At 42.9% G+C, this 17,701-nt stretch overlaps 1 protein-coding gene across 2 annotated transcripts in view; it reads left to right on the forward strand.

The window, feature by feature from the left end:
* Window positions 1-17,701, forward strand: part of KCNH1 (potassium voltage-gated channel subfamily H member 1) — a 415,341-nt gene that overhangs the window by 164,148 nt on the left and 233,492 nt on the right. The window lies entirely within an intron of this gene.

Genomic DNA, 17,701 nt, shown 5'->3' on the forward strand with positions numbered 1-17,701 from the left:
GGTCCTGAGTGAAGCAAATGGAAAAGGATTTACAATTCTAAAACATGGTTTTGCCTCCAGGCTTTCAGCAGTGAGGGGAAGGGCATCTTGCCTCCCTCAGGAAGACTGGTCTGCTCCCTGGCTTCCAGGACGGGCAGGTATGCTGGGGCTGCTTTCCGGCCCAGTGCTCCCTAATTCCCCCAGGAAAGTACAAGCCCTGCCTCAGGCCACTAGGACCTGCTCCAACACCAGGGGGAGATATAAAGTCTGACCTTCATGTTGTGATTCCTCTAAGACATTTTCAGTTATTTAATGAAAACCAAGGGATAATGTTCATGGAAATACTTTGTAAACTCTTAAGTGCTAGGTGGATGCGATGTATCCATCCATTCGACCGATCATTACTGAGAGCTTGTTGCAGTGTTCTAGGTGCTGAGGATACAGCAGAGCTCCTCAGCGTGGTGTTTACCTCGTAGTATGGGGGGCAGGCAATAAACAAGCGTAAAGCCTATAATATATAAAATGCAAAGCCTATACAGTAGTCCCCTCCACCCCTACCCCTTATCTGTGGTTTTGTTTTCCATGGTTTCAAATACCCTCGGTCAACTGTGGTCCCAAAATATTAAATGGAAAATTCCAGAAAGAAACAAGATGTTTAAGTTCTAAATTGTGTGCTGTTCTGAGTGGTGTGATGAAATCTCCAGCCATCCTGCTCTGTCTCACCCTGGACATGGATCATCCCTTTGTCCGTTACTCACTTGGTAGCTACGTCAGTTACAAGATTGGCTGTCGTAGCATCATGGTATCCCAGTGCTTGTGTTCAAGTAACCCTTATTTTACTTAATAATGGCCCCCGAATACAAGAGTCATTATGCTGGCAATTTGGATATTCTTACTGTGCCTCATTTATAAATTAAACTTTATCACAGCCATGCTTGTATAGGAAAAAATATAGTATATAGAGTTCACTCTTGATCAGCATGGGTTTGAACTGTGTGGGTCTATTTATATGCAGATTTTTAAAAATAAATACTATGGTTCTACCCAATCCACAATTGGTTGAATCCACCAGTGCGGAACAGTGGATGTGGAAGGCTAACCATAAAGATATACACAGATTTTCGACTGCTCGGGGGATTGACACCCCTAACCCCTGCATTGTTCAGGGATCAACTGGATAGGGTTTGGTTCTATCCTCAGTTTCTGGCATTCACTAGCGGTCTTGGAATGTACCCCCACAGGTAAGGAGGAAATACTATAAATGCTCTGGAGAAAAGTGAAACAGGGAAGGGGATAGGGTATGTTAGAGAGAGAAGTAAATCTGAGATTTCTGGGGAGGGGAGAATGGGGAATCCTTGTTTCATGGATACAGTGAGCTCTCCCTGCACCTTTGTTTTTTTATCTGTAAGATGGTGGATGTGAGCTCTGTGATCCCTGGGGTCCCCTCCTGATCCAAACTTCTGTCATCCCAGAACTCCTGAGTGAGGCTTATGTCCTGCATTTAGGTTTGGGCCATTTAGTGGTCCCGCCCTGTGGCAGCTTCCTTTGGCCATCTGCTTTCTGGGCTGGAGAACCGTGGCTCTGTTCACTTGCCTGGAGGCCTTTGCAGCTGAGAGCTCTTTTCTGTATAAATATGGGACTGTCCTACGATCACCAGGAAGGGACTTAAATTACTGTCTCTAAATGCATCATGACTTTAAAAACCATTTATAAATAATATCAACAGTGCCACCAGCACTCACTTGTAGAGCTTTAGATTTTAATTTTCCAAAAGATGTCCCTATGAATTTTTTTGCTGTAGCCTCACTATAGCTCTGTGTACCAGCTGAGAGTTGGAAGACCTGCAAAATGGCCCCAGCTTGGCCACTGGCCTTTGGGTTAGTCTCTTCCCCTCTCTGGGCATCAGTGGCTTTGGCGAAGTGATTTGAATAATAAACAGCACTTAAAGAACTGGAGCCAGTTTCCTGTCACTGGGACTGTTATGTGTGGGGAACCCCTAGTTACGGGATCTCCAAGGAACTTGCATGAGGTGCTGCCCTGGGTAGTGCTGGGATGCCATCCTGCCTGTCTGCAGGTTGGTCACCTTTTAAGAGCCCAGAGTCCTCAGTCTGTACAAATACAGCACAGTTCCAATCTAAGCTTTTTCGTGTCATTGGTTTTCAGGTGATTGAAGGAGCATCATCTTTTCATTCTACCACTGCTTTTGTTTTTTACTTTTTCATTCTGCTACTTGCTGTATATACACACAGCCTACTCGCTGCTAGAAGAGAAGGTGGCAATCATCAGTCTCTCCTACTATAGCCAAGTTGGCTTTGGGGGAGGACTTCCTGAGTGAATGGAGGAAAAGAGCAGGCTCGTTGTGTCTTTGGAACAGCCGCGGAAGGGTTTGATTTTATTGCTTGTTTTTAAAATCTGATTGCAGCTCATCATTCCCCATGGTTGCTTGTCCATCAGTTAATTCATAAAAAGTCCATACATTTATATAAAATGGAGAGAATTATACTATTTATCCTATAGGCTTGGCGCATTGCAAGTGCTTAATGAATTATTGTGGTTATTTGTTATGACTTAGCAGCATGGGGTTGACAGGTCAGGGTCTACACACTACTTTTCCATCGCAATCAACTTCTAGGTGGCATGTTTGTTATTTTAATAATTTCTAATCATTGTAGTCAGAGTGCTAGATCTTTAAAGCGCATTTAGAAATACAAATACCTAGGTGTAAGTTGTGTTCTATTAGTTTTCCAGATATCCTCGGGCTTTCATATCCTTATCAGGTGTATGGCCAGGCCACTCAACATGGCTGTCCTCTTGCTCTTTGTATGCCCTCTGACCCAGTCCCCGCTTCATCTGCACCCTACTCACATGAGCCTGCTTGTCCCCACCCCAGCTAGCGATTGTTCTAATGCTTAGGCCAGAACAGGTCCACCTGCTAGCTTATTAAGGGAAGACATCTGCCCTTGTGTTGGTCGTTAACCTGAGGGGCTGTGAGGGAGGAGCCCCAGCTGCTGGTTTCCCTGGTAACTGATGAGCCAACCTAAACGTCACTTCCCCTATAAATGCTAGCCTGCAATGCTGCCATGTTCTGCCTGCTGCCTGCTGTGTGTGATGTGGTGTTGTTCAGGACCTTCTGCATCAGCCTGCGTAAGAGTCCCTTGTCCGGTAATACATTGATGTCTCTTTTGCTGTCTCTGGGCTCTTTCTTCGGTCTTGAGGCTGGGCTGTTACAAAGCTTGCAGGTTGCAGCCCAACATAAGGCGAGACTGACTTTCACTTACCCCTGGGGCTCTGCCTCTCCCGTTGTGGAGCACAGGCCACTCACTGCTGACGCGCGCAGGCTCAGCGGCCATGGCTCACGGGCCCAGCCGCTCCGCAGCATGTGGGATCTTCCTGGACCGGGGCAGGCGGACTCTCAACCACTGCGCCACCAGGGAAGCCTGTCTTTTTCTTCTTTCTTTGGCTGAATTTTTACAGCTGAAGAAAAGCAAGCCGACCATTTCTTGAGTAACGACAACAACAGCTAATACTTCTGTGAGCATTAACCCTGTGTAAATGCATTTCCTCCGCTTTACAGGTGAAGAAATGAGGCTCAGAGAGGTTGAGTAACCTACTAGGGTCACAGAGTTAGTAAGAGCACGGCAGAAGCAGGGCCTGGCCCCAAGCCTGAGTCCTATATGTGGCTTTGCGTGTACATGGGACCTCCTCATGGTGGCCTTTTTTTTTTTTTCCTAATGAGAAAATAATTTCTTTTCTCTGTGGCTTCTCTTTTTCCCCAAAGTTGTAGTTGCTGATTAGTTTAACCACACAGAATGGTGATTATCTTTACTTACTTCCACCTGCTTCCATAAAGTTTGGAGCTCTATACTTACCAGAAGCCTCTTTAAGGAGCCATAGTTTTTCCTTACAATATTCCTACAGAGACTTACTCTCAGAGGGCCAGATGTTAGTAGAGTGAAGCTCTGTGTCTGTCATTGCTTCATGGGATGGAAGAGTCTAGAATGATCCCATCACCACTCACTGCTGAGGCTGCATGGAGGAATAGCCCTTGAGGGCTTTCAATCTGTTGTGAAGATGGGACAGTTAAAACCATGAACAATATTAGAGGCGAAGCACAGACCCTTCTTCTAGCCAAAAGGGAGTTCTTATTACCTTAAACCTAGGAATCCCCGAATTTAGGACCATGCTGTCATCTGAGAGTCTTCTGTTTCTCCCCATCCCTTTCTCAGTGCCCTGTGTGTCAGTAACATCGAGAAGTGTCCTGGGGCTAAGCCGACCCCGTAGCCTGCGCCAGGGACCCTTCTTTGAGTTCCCTGTGGTCCCTTAGAAGTGTGCCCAGCAGCTTGTGTAGCTCTTGTCCTGGAATGCTCTGTGCCCTGGGGCTTGTGCTTGCTCAATGCAGGTGAGCTAGTTCCTGAGCTCTGGGAATACATCACACCTGCCCCAGTTCTCACAGTTACAACCTGGGTGTGTGGGCTACTGGCCTGCTGTTTGCTCTGCCGGGCTCCCCAAACCTCAGGAACCTTTCCCACATCTAAACCAGCTGCATGAGTCATCCCTCCTCACCACCCTGCTGGAGGCCTCAAGGCCATACCCCACGTTCCTAGTGCTTGTCATGAGGCTATACATTTGGGGGCTACTTTATAGCTTTTGGGGTCTTCTGGGGTCTTTTTGAAGCTTGGTTTTGGGTGAAGATGAGAATGAAGTGGATCATGTCTGGGGAAGGAGGGTGTCTTTTAAGCCAAATTAGATTGCATAGGGAATGATCTGCACCTCTCCTCTCCATGAATTAGTGTTATCACCTGTGGTCTGGAGGCCCAACCGAGTCTTCACATGTTACTAGTTAAGACGATGCTTTCATAATATCAGTGTTGTTTCCTGTCAAGAGCTCTGGCCAGACAATGATTTGTGAACCAGTGCGCTACTTGGGCCCCAGTGCTGAAAACTCCTACAGACATGACCCTCCTGGAAGTCACTGGGATTTTCACCTGTGCCATTGCTTTGACTTAAATTCTCTGATAATTTAAATCAGCCTAAAGCAGATTGAGGGCATGGCTGATTCTGCAGCGATATCAGACTTGCAGACACAACATAATTTTATTGCTTCCTTCATAGGAGAGAAAGTACAGTCTAGGCTACTTGGATTCATTTCACTTCCCTGCAAGAAGAAAACCTGAGATTGCTATTCTGAGAAAGACAGAGACACGGCTTGATAAAACCAGATTCTGTATACTATATCCTTTGGATTTTATTTGGCCAGTGATAAAGATTTCCATTTTTGGAGCCTCTAGAAAGGAAAAGAGCCTGATGGTATAATATCACACCTAAATACATAGTTTATTTTATGGTTTGAATTGTAAACAGAAGGAAAGTGGATGGTTTTAAGCGAAATTTCTAAACTTCCTTCAGTGATTGTTTTCTAAGAAGACTGCAGATATGCCTTTTGGATACATTATTGGATTAAACGAATGGAAGGTTGCAAGCTATCCCATTTCTGGCTAAAAGCTCCCTTACACTTCCTAACCACATCCTTCCCCTGCATATGGTCCACAGACCTGTTAGGTGAACTAGAAACAGATTCCGTTTATGCACCACCCCCAGACTTGTGCTCTTTCAGTCGTTATAGTGGCAGCTAACTTGTGTTTGCTGCCACATTGCAGTCTGTGTTTTCAGGCTGTGTCATTTGCAGGCTGTAGTCTTCTCTCTGGTCTGATCGTAGGCACTGTGAGGGCAGGGGATTGCGTCTGCCTTGGTTTTGTATCACTGGTAGCTCTGGGCTATATCTTCCTGTACTAAGTTTTCAGGAAATGACTGAATCAAATTAAATGAGACTAAAGTAAAATGTTGAAGCAATGAAAGGGAAGCAAGTTATATTTAAGCTTCAGGGAGTAACCTCCAATAAGATCTGGTAAGCCAGTTTATTCCATTATGCAGTTAAAATGGACCTGCAGTTCTCAGAGTGGTGGGATCGTCATGGAACATTTACTCTTGAAGTCATCTCTGTTTTAAAGATAACAAACAAACCAAGCTCTGTTAATAAAGTAGTAAATCCTTATAACAGACCTCTAGACTTACTACTGTCACTTCTCCTTGGAGGAAGTCTCAGGGTGAGTTTCCATTCAACAAACACTTATTGAACATCTGCAAGGTGCTAGAACTCAAAAGACGGGAAATTAAAGGTGGAGTCTTTAGAGCAGAGGGTTAAAAGCATACTCTTGGGAGTCAGTTGGTCAGCGTTCAGATTGCAGCTCTGCTACTTTCTACCTGTGTGATTCTGGACAAACGATTCTATCGGTTTCTTCATCTGTAAATTGGATATATAATATACCTACCTCACAAGATTAAGAGGTTTAAATGAGATAATGCTTGTAAAGCACTTACTGTGTCTGGCACTTAGTAAGTACTCAATAAATTGCTATTTTCATTAAATTAAAATAATTAACTATTACTCTCATGAAAGGTGTGTTTCCTGATCTCAAGGGCCTGCTAACCTAATATAAAGACCATGAGACCCTCCTACCCCGGAACATGTGGTACTTGCTGCTCCCTCTGTCTGGAGCATGCTTCCCTTAGATGCTCTGGTGGCTCAAATTCTCATCTCCACTAACTGTTACTTAAATGCCAAGATCTCAGTGAAGTTTTCCTTCACAGCCGTATTTAACACTGAGTGTCACCCCCTCTTCCTGGCACTCCTTATTTTCATTTCCTGCTAGTTTTTCATCTTATTGTCATAACATATAACATACCATTTATTTTACTTATTTTGCTCATTGTGTGTCTTTCCCAATTGAATGAAAATGCCAGAAGGGTGAGGATATTGGTCTAGCTCATCACTGATCTATTATCAGTGTTTGAAACCATGTTTGCTTCATATTATAGGTGCTCAGTAAGTATTTGTTGGAAGAATGAATCAAGGACCAGTCACGGGAATCCAGTGCAGGGCATGTTGAACTCTGCCTTTGGGTATCAGGAAAGGCATCATGGGAGAGATGACTGTGTTATATGTTAGACTAGCAGTTCTCAACCTTTCTCCCACTAAGACCCTGTATTAGTCAGGGACCTACAGAGAAACAACCAGTAGGATGTATATATATTATAAATATATAAAAATAAATATTATCACCATCTATGATCAGGATTATTGGCTTATGGTGATTGTGGAGCTGAGAAGCCCCATAATCCACCATTTGCAAGCTGGAGACCCAGGAGACGTGGTTAACTTTTAGTCTGAGTGCAGGAGAAGACTGATATCCCAGCTTGAAAGCAGTCAGAGAGCATGAATTCTCCCTTATCCGACTTTTAGCTCAATTCAGGCCTCCAGTGGATTGGACGAGGCCTGCCCACACTAGGGGCAGTTGTTGATTCATCTCACTCCAGAATCACCCTCACAGACACACCCAGAATAATGTTTAACCAAATATCTGGGCACCCTGTGTCCCAGTCAAGCGGACACATACAATTAACCATCACGGACACTCAGTGGATTATGTTCCTGAATGTGACATCAGATCCACAGTTTCTAGGGTGCCACCGTGCCTATACTCCTTTTCCTGCGGGTCAAGAAAGCAAATTAGAATTCAAACAAGAGAGTAATACTATTATTGGGATAAATTTGAGTTCACTCTAATATTTATTTTAAAAGGTGAACTACTTTTAAACTTGATACAGTCACAATTTTAGTAATAAATATGGGACTCATCCTACCACTGGGGTATTGAGAACTGTCCTTAAGGATGGGTAAGGGTTTGCCAGGCAGAGAACCAGGGGAATAGTGCTTGAGTCTGAAGGAACAGCCTGGGAGGGAAGCAGTGAATGATGAAGCTGTCCAAGACCAAATTACAAAGGCATTTGTTTTTTGCTAAACGAATGGAATTTTATTCAGAAGACAATGAAAGCCATTGAATGGTTCTAAGCAGGTCATATTTTAAAACTTGTATTTAATTATTTTTATAATTTAAGTTTTAAAATTTTTGGATAAACAAACATTCACATGGTATAACATTCAAAAGGATATTACAATGAAGAATCACCACCCTTCCTGGGACCATCAGTGTTTCTAGTATCTTATGTATAGTTCCATAGATATTATGTGTACAGACAAGAAAATATTTTTCTATTTTTATCCAAATGGCAGCAAATTATGCATTGGAATACTGATATGCCTTAACATCACCCTTGTGAAAAGAACACTGGATTGAAAGTTTGCATAGCTAAGATGAAGACATCTAGTTTTTCACTTGGGAGACGGTATACCTTGGGCACATTCTCCAGGCTGGGGAATAGGAGCTGGGCTGAGGGTTAGACATGTCAGACTGAGGAAGCCATGGGGTATGCCAGTGACATGCCCATAGGGGTCTTAAGGTCAGGAGAAATGTCTGGTTTGGAAAGATGGATTTATAGGTAGTTAGTATATAGATGGTGGTTAAAGCCACATTAATGGATGCAGCTGCCCAGGGAAAGGGGTATATTGCGAAGAGAAGAAGGCCAAGAGCAATGCTTTGGGGAATTATTATTATAAAGCAGAAACTAACACACCACTGTAAAGCAATTATACTCCAATAAAGATGTTTAAAAAAAAAAAAAAGACGTGTTGTGAGAACTAAGGGAGGCAAGTCCATCCCACATTGTGGTAGTAGTCAGGGTTCAAGTCTGGCTAATGTAAGGAGGAAAAAGGTTATTCAGTTATGACACAGGATAACCACTTTTGGATTGGGCTTTTTTATTCCTTATGTTGTTTGTGAATATACCTATATGGTTGCCTGTTGTTGTGATCATGCTTTGCCACTGTTGCATAGGATTCCATAGTGTAAACATTTAACTATTAATTAATTTATTCCAATGTGTATTACAATATGAGTGATTTTCAGTTTGTGTCTATTGAGAATAGCACTGGTATATAAATTCTAGAACTTGAGGAAAAAAAAAAAAAAGGATGTTAGGTACAGAAAACATTTGGAGGCTGTGCTGCTAGGAACGATGCCCCAGATCATATAGCAGAGCTGGTCCAGTGAACACACCACTGCTGTTGATACTGGACATGGACTCGAAACGTGCAGTGCTGACAGCACATCAGTGGACCCTGGGTATCAATTCCAGAATTGCTCCTGCAGCCTCTGGAAACTGGGTGATGCTGCCATGCTCTTGCAAAAGGCGTCCCGCACAGTTCCTCCGTTGGATACCATCCAGCAACTGGGGTGGGTGTCTCTGATGGGCAGGTTCTAGGTCATGTGCTTGCCCATTAGCTGCAAAGGAAGCTGCAGAGGAAGGTTTATGGTGTCTTCAACTTCTGGGTGGGAGGTGAGCTCTATTTTGTAAGATGGTGATTCCCCAAACATAGGCAGACAGTGTAGACCCTGTGTGGCCATGAAGAATGTCAAATGCCCATTACAGGTATCAAACGCTGAAGGTATGACAACTAGAAGGTGACTGGTGACCTTTGAGACAGTAGATTCTGGGAAGTGGTGCGAGTGGACATTTGAGTACAGTGGGTTGGGAAATGAGGAAACTGAGCCATTGTGTGTTGATTATGGTTTCAGGAAGAGAAGGAGAGTTAATATATCTGGAGAGTTGCATAGGACTAGAGACGGTAGTAGGATTATAGTCAAGAGAAATGAGTCTGTGAAGGGGAGATTTAAAGACAAAGGAAGGGAATAGAGGGAAGGGTGAATGGTTGATGGGATGATGTTCCTGGGTGGGTGAGGAGTGAGTTTTGGTCCAGTGTGGAAGGATGGTGCAAATGCTCGTGTTTGTGAAGGTGGAATGTAGACGAGAATTGACACTCATGGCCTCTGCTCTCTCTCTGAATGGGGAGATAATGTTGGCTGAGAATAAGAAGGCACGGGTCAGGTGGGATCTTGAAGAGAGTAGTGAAGATTTGGAATAGCTGTTGATGGGAATGGGAGAGGGGGTTGCTCGATGGAAGAGGAGAAGGATGGGTGAGAAGCATCTGGGGACTTAGCTGAGAATGGAAATGATAGCCCAGTCCCTGTGCTGCTGGGTTTGGCAGTGCAAATGGGGCGGGAGGGCAAGGAGAGAGATTGTGAGGGTTGGAGGAGGGTACTTGAAGTGATGTAACAGGGTCGAGTATGATGCAAAAGGTGGTGAAATCTGGAGACAGCTGATGGTTGGGAAAAAAAAGATGGTGGTAGAGATATGAAAGAGAAGCCCAAGAGCAGGTTGGATGGGATAAAGGAGAAAGTGGGAGGAATGGAAGTGTGTAGTCATTGTGTTGAATGCTGGTGTGTAAGATTTCAGAGATGGAGCGGTTCCCAGTGATGACAAGGCCCAGGAAAGGGTTGGGGGGGGGTTGAAGGTCACTGGGAGTAGAGAGACTGGAGTGTTGAATGATTTTTTCCCCATGAACATTAAAGTTTCCCATGCTGATAGCAGGAGATGGGCTGGCAGCCAGGTGATGAAAGGGAGGGACAGAGAAGTTGATAAATAGGATAATTAATAAAAGATGAAGCCCAAGTTCTGGCATATTTGTAAGCATTCAATAGATGTTAACTATTAATAATCAGATGACAATAATGAGGAGGTGGTATTGCTGGATGGCATGAATCTTAAAGAAGGCGAGTTTCTTTTTCTTTTTTTTTTTTTGCGTGTCAAACAACTCTTATCGGGAAGATGCAAGTGTGGAGTTTGAAACTCCCTACTCCTAACTCCGGGATGGGGAAAAGCAAGGTGCTTGGGAGAGCCAGTTTCAACTAAAGCAGGAAGGTGGTGGGAACAATCCATGAAAATCCTGAGGCTGGGAATTTCTCTATGCATGAGGATAGGTTCTAGAGGACTCTGAGGAAGCATATGAAGGAGAACTTTAGCTGGAGGAGGATGTGGGAGAAGAATAATTTTGAGTAATGTGAGGTTGAAAGCAATCAAAAAAAAGAGTGTACCTGCAGAATTTGCTATGGATGCTATGTGTCACCACACAGACTTGGAAGCCTGGGGAAACTTTTCAGGAACCCGAAAGACTGAGTTGTTCTTTTCAATAACACTTTGTCATCAGTCTGTGACAGTGTTAGTTTCATGTGTACGACAGGAAAAAAAAAAAGAGCAGAAGATTGGTGAATATGGCTGGTTGAGGCAAGGTATAGCCCAAGTTAACGAAATAATTTGGCCTGGGTAAGTAGGCAAAACTTGATAGTTCACACACAAATGAATCTGATCATTACCAAATGTCCATTTCAATCTGAATAACATCAAGATCACTACAACTGAGCTAATTGAGATTTCAGAAGGCTTCCTTCCAATTGTACTTGTTGGCCTTCAATGGTGAGGCTCACCAGCCCAGGTTCTCACTGTCCTACAGCCATGTGGACCTAGCTTGAAATCCTTGGTTCTTCATAACTTTAAGGGTTTGCTAAAGAACTCTCTGGAACTATCTAAATGTGAGGCAGGACTTCTGATATAAGAAGTCCCTGGGGCAATGTGATTCTCTACCATATGGTGCTGTCATATTTTTAGCGTACTAAAATTTTAAAAACGTTTGGAATATTCTATTTATCTAATCCACTGAACTTCAGGCAAATAAGGCAAAAAAAGCAAATTAATAGCTTGAAATGCTTTTAAACAGCTAGAATTCCAACTGTTAGTGCAATAAGAGGGAACTGATGCAAAACCGTGTAATAGAGCATCTGTGTATATACAGATAACACAATGAGGAAGTGCTTATTTTATATTGTTCCAGAAGCTCGTTAAAATGAGAAAGAATTCTCTCATAAGCCAAACTCTTCAATTTAGTTTAGAAAACATTTGAGACCCTCTCTGAGAAGATGCTGGTTTTAAACCTTGTATAGATATATTAGTTTCCTAGGGCTGCTGTGACAAATTACCACGAACTGGGTGGCTTAATACAGCAGAAATTTATTTTCTCACAGCTCTGGAGGCTAGACATCTAAAATCAAGGTGTCAGCTAGGCCATCCTCTCTTTGAAGGCTCTAGAAGAGAATCTGTTCCATGCCTTTCTCTTAGCTTCTGGTGTTGCTGGTAATCCTTGGCATTCCTTGGCTTGAAGACATATCACTCCAACCTCTGCATTCATAGTCACACGTGTCTTTCTGTGTTTGTCTTATAAGGACACCTGTCATACTGGATTCTGGGTCCACCATATTCCAATATGACCTCGTCTTAACTAACTATACCTGCACTTGTGGTCCTATTTCCACATAAGGTTACATTCTGGGGTTCTGGGAAAGACTTGAATTTGGGGAGGAACACTATTCAACCCAATATAAGAAGCTTCTAAAATGAAAAACAAATGGCTTCTACCTTCAGGAAGATGTAGTTCTAATGTAGTTGGGGAACCGGGTATAGGAAACTTTAATGCAAAGTGATGAATACAGAATACCGTGGACACATGGAGGGGTGAGGGATCGGTTGTGACTCCGGGGTGGTCATAGAAGTCTGTAGGGTGGAGGTAGTGGCAGACCTGAACTGAAGGATAACTAGTGTACCAGCTGGCAGAAATTGGGGACCTGGGCGTTCTGGGCTGAGGGAGCAGGCACAGAGATGCCAGTATGCATCCACTGTCTGGGATGCTTGTGTTGTCTGGAGTATATGGCTAGAGGATAGCACAGCCTTTGGGTAGTAGTTGCATGTGATGTGGTGGCCACTGGGAAGGGATGGAGAAGGGAAGAAGGATGAAGTGCGGATGGAGTGTAAGGGAGATGTGAAAGGTGATGGGACCCAGTTGTTCATCTGTGTGAATGCCTGCCACAGAATGGGATCTTCAAGAGGTACGGGAGAGTTCAAGGAGAGGCTTAATGACCATTCCTTAAGGGAGCTCTAGAAGACTTTGCTGGGCTCAGAGGAGCAGGACTAGATGATTTCTAGGCTCCCTCTCAGCTCTCAAGTTCTGTGACTATTAGGTAGAAGTATCTCTTCACTAATCATATTAGTTATTAGGCTTTTGCTTCCTCTCTCCTTTCTTTCTATCAAGCATCCTCCACATGCCAGGCACTGAAGATGCAATAGTGAGCAAGAAGACAAAGACAGCACCATTTTAATCTCTTCCCTGTAGCATTAGCACACGGAGTACATAGTCGGTTCTCCATAAATGTTGCTTTGGGTTGAATATGAGTGAGGAAAAAATGGCGAGGAGTCATTTTGCCCTGGGTAATAAGTTCTCCTTCAGAGTAGAACTGCTTTCAAAGATGATTTCAGGAAACTCCTTATGAGGAGGTGGCGAATAAGTGGCTGCTTATATGTGTTTGATTTCTGAGTCAACAAAAAGGCTCCTTTGCCTCCCAGAATATCTCCTTCTTCCAGGCTGTGGGCGCTTTTAATTCCACAATTGGAAGCTGGTTTCCCTCTGATAAAATGCAAATACTCTGTGGAGAGAGGATATCCATGTACCCTCATCCGTCTTTTACACCTTAATATGAGGATTTTCTCTTGGCAGATTTTTGAGAAAAGCACATGGAGGGTAAAGGGGATCCAGGGGATGAATACTGGACATGCCAACGGTAAACTTCGTCATAGTTAGCAGTTTGGATGAACCGACCCTGGGGATGTAGTCCCTTGGCCTAGAAAAACCCATTATTATCTGTTTGCAGGTGTATGTTGGGGCAGAAATGATTATTTCTCTTGTGAGTTTTATGGCTACAAAACTGTTATTTGTTTTTTTTTTAATTTTTATTTTATTTTTGGCTGAGTTAGGTCTTTGTTGCTGCGCGCGGGCTTTCTCTAGTTGTGGCGAGTGGGGGGCTACTCTTCGTTGTGGTGCGCGGGCTTCTCTTATTGCAGAGCATGGGTATCTAGGTGCGTGGGCTTCAGTAGTTGTGGCACATGGGCCCAGCAGTTGGGGCTCGCATGCTCTAGAGCTCAGGCTCTGTAGTTGTGGTGCATGGGCCTAGTTGCTTTGTGGCATGTGGGATCTTTCCGGACCAGGGATCGAACCCATGTGCCCTGCATTGGCAGGCGGATTCTTCTTCTTCTTTTTTTTTTTTTTTTTTAGCAGGTCTCTCACTGTTGTGGCCTCTTCCGTTGCGGAGCACAGGCTCTGGACGTGCAGGCTCAGCGGCCATGGCTCACGGGCCCAGCTGCTCTGCGGCATGTGGGATCTTCCCAGACCGGGGCACGAACCGGTGTCCCCTGCATCAGCAGGTGGACTCTCAACCACTGCACCACCAGGGAAGCCTGCAGGCGGATTCTTAATCACTGTGCCACTAGTGAAGTCCCCGTTTGTTTGTTCTTTTTTTAAAGGGCAATAAATCCTACCTCCTTCACCCCTACCTCAGTGAAATAATTTGTGGTAACCTGATCTGTGGTTTTTATTGCCAAGGCTATGCTCCATATGGTTTGTGTGTTCATTTGTCAGAGACAGCTAATGATAGCTGTTGTAACAAATATCCCCAAAAGTTTCAGTGGCTTACTTCAGAGGTTCCTTTTTTTATTGACATCACAATAGGTTTCAAGATGATTTGTGGGGGGATGTTCCACATAGTCTTCCAGGTATCCAGGCCCCTTCCATGCTGTACATCCACCATCTTCAGTACTCGGCCTCAAGGAACACATGTCAGGGGAAAGAAAAAGCTTGTAGAGAAAGCACACTTAACTTTTAGCTGTCTTGGCTTGGAAGTGACATTCATTTCACCTCACATTCCACTGACCAGAACTAGTTCCAGAGACCCACCCAGATGGAAAGAGGCTGGGAAATGTGGTTAGCTATGTGCCCAGGAGAAGAAAGCAGCCTTGGTGAGCCTCTGACACAGACTCACTATAAAGCATTTACACGTTTTCCTTCTGCCTGTGACGTATCCTAACCCTTGGGGGTTGTCATTAAGGGTATGGAGGACAAAAGAGAATAGCAGTGACCTGGAAACTGTCCAGTCCTCAGGATAGTGAAAAGTCATTCATTCTACCTGGTGAAGGGAATTATTCTGCTGCTGCATTTTTGCTACGTAAGGGAGACTGAAGTCTTAGTTCAAAGAAATGTCTTTATGCCATTTGCTTGTTTGTTTGCTTTTTAATAGAAGTAGGAAAAGTTTAATGGAAATCTCCTTTCCCTACACCTTGGAATCACTTTGGAATAGGAGTTTTGAGGTTTTGAATGTACAGCTTCTGTAATATGTTTCAGTTCCCTTTGGAGATAAAAGTACATGAGCATTTGGAGAAGATGTAGAGCTCTTCCAGTCCACCTCCCACATTGTCTAGACAAGGGAACTAAGAGGTCCACAGTCACATAGGAAGTTAGTGGCTTACCTGGGCGTCAGACCCCATTTTACAGATTTCTACACTGGTATTCCTGCCCCTACCACAGTGCTATTCCCTAGAGAACTACTATTCGGAGAATAGACCTGTCCGGGTGGGACTGGAAGGAGGAGGCTTGACCAAGTGAAATCAGGCTTCTTCTGGCTCTGAGATTCTTTGATTGACTGTGATTAAGTACATTGTGTCTGATTGTATCCCTGGCCTGAGGGAAGTGATGTAGCCTTCCAAGAATTTGTAACTTTCCTGAGAAAACAGAATCTCAGTTCTTTATTCTTCTCAGCTGTTTCTTTATTTTTATCTTAAAAACTATTTTTTTGTCATTGTAAAGTAAATATATATAAGCGTAACAAAACTATATACAAATATAACAAAAATTGCCTGTAATTCCATAACTTGATAGTGCACCAGTAACCACTGTTAAAGTTTTATGTTTTTCCATGTGTTTCCTGTTTTTCAACACATAAATATTTATATATGTATGCACAATATAATTAGAGTGAAATATACAATATGAAATAAATATGCAACTCTTAAAATATTTCATTACTTAATATGAAACGTTACACAACCCTTAATATTATTTTATTTATTTATTTTTAACATCTTTATTGGAGTATAATTGCTTTACAATGGTGTGTTAGTTTCTGCTTTATAACAAACTGAATCAGCTATACATATACATATTGCCCCATATCTCCTCCATCTTGCGTCTCCCTCCCTCCCACCTGCCCTATCCCACCCCTCTAGGTGGTCACAAAGCACTGAGCTGATCTCCCTGTGCTATGCAGCTGCTTCCCACTAGGTATCTATTTTACATTTAGTAGTGTATATATGTCCATGCCACTCTCTCACTTTGTCCCAGCTTACCCTTCCCCCTCCCCGTATCCTCAAGTCTATTCTCTAGTAGGTCTGCATCTTTATTCCCATCTTGCCCCTAGGTTCTTCATGACCATTTTTTCTTCTTCTTTTAGATTCCATATATATGTGTTAGCATACAGTATTTGTTTTACTCTTTCTGACTTACTTCACTCTGTATGACAGTCTCTGGGTCCATCCACATCACTACAAATACCTCCGTTTCATTCCTTTTTATGGCTGAGTAATATTCCATTGTATATATGTGCCACATCTTCTTTATCCATTCATCCGATGATGGACACTTAGGTTGTTTCCATCTCTGGGCTATTGTAAATAGAGCTGCAGTGAACATTTTGGTACATGACTCTTTTTGAATTATGGTTTTCTCAGGGTATATGCCCAGTAGTGGGATTGCTGGGTCATATGGTAGTTCTATTTGTAGTTTTTCAAGGAACCTCCATACTGTTCTCCATAGTGGCTGTACCAATTCACATTCCCACCAGTAATGCAAGAGTGTCCCCTTTTCTCCACACTCTCTCCAGCATTTATTGTTTCTAGATTTTTTGATGATGGCCATTCTGACCAGTGTGAGATGATACCTCATTGTAGTTTTGATTTGCATTTCTCTAATGATTAATGATGTTGAGCATTCTTTCATGTGTTTGTTGGCAGTCTGTATATCTTCTTTGGAGAAATGTCTATTTAGGTCTTCTGCCCAGTTTTGGATTGGGTTGTTTGTTTTTTTAATATTGAGCTGCATGAGCTGCTTGTAAATTTTGGAGATTAATCCTTTGTCAGTTGCTTCATTTGCAAATATTTTCTCCCATTCTGAGGGTTGTCTTTTCGTCTTGTTTATAGTTTCCTTTGCTATGCAGAAGCTTTGAAGTTTCATTAGGTCCCATTTGTTTATTTTTGTTTTTATTTCCATTTCTCTAGGAGGTGGGTCAGAAAGGATCTTACTGTGATTTATGTCATAGTGTTCTGCCTTTGTTTTCCTCTAAGAGTTTGATGGTGTCTGGCCTTACATTTAGGTCTTTAATACATTTTGAGTTTATTTTTATGTATGGTGTTAGGGAGTATTCTAATTTCATTCTTTTACATGTAGCTGTCCACTTTTCCCAGCACCACTTATTGAAGAGACTGTCTTTTTTCCACTGTATATTCTTGCCTCCTTTATCAAAGATAAGTTGACCATAGGTGCGTGGGTGTATCTCTGGACTTTCTATCCTGTTTCATTGAGCCGTATTTCTGTTTATGTGCCAATACCATACTGTCTTGATTACTGTAGCTTTGTAGTATAGTCTGAAGTCAGGGATCCTGATTCCTTCAGCTCCAGTTTTCTTTCTCAAGATTGCTTTGGCTATTTGGGGTGTTTTGTGTTTCCATACACATTGTAAAATTTTTTTGTTCTAGTTCTGTGAAAAATGCCAGTGGTAGTTTGATAGGGATTGCATTGAATCTGTGGATTGCTTTGGGTAATAGAGTCATTTTCACAATGTTGATTCTTCCAATCTAAGAACATGGTATATCTCTCCATTTATTTGTATTGTCTTTAATTTCTTTCAACAGTGTCTTATAATTTTCTGCATACAGGTCTTTTGTCTCCTTAGGTAGGTTTATTCCTAGATATTTTATTCTTTTTGTTGCAATGGTAAAT

The sequence above is a fragment of the Phocoena sinus genome, chromosome 1, assembly GCF_008692025.1.
Source record: "Phocoena sinus isolate mPhoSin1 chromosome 1, mPhoSin1.pri, whole genome shotgun sequence".
NCBI classification, from domain to species: Eukaryota; Metazoa; Chordata; class Mammalia; order Artiodactyla; family Phocoenidae; genus Phocoena; species Phocoena sinus.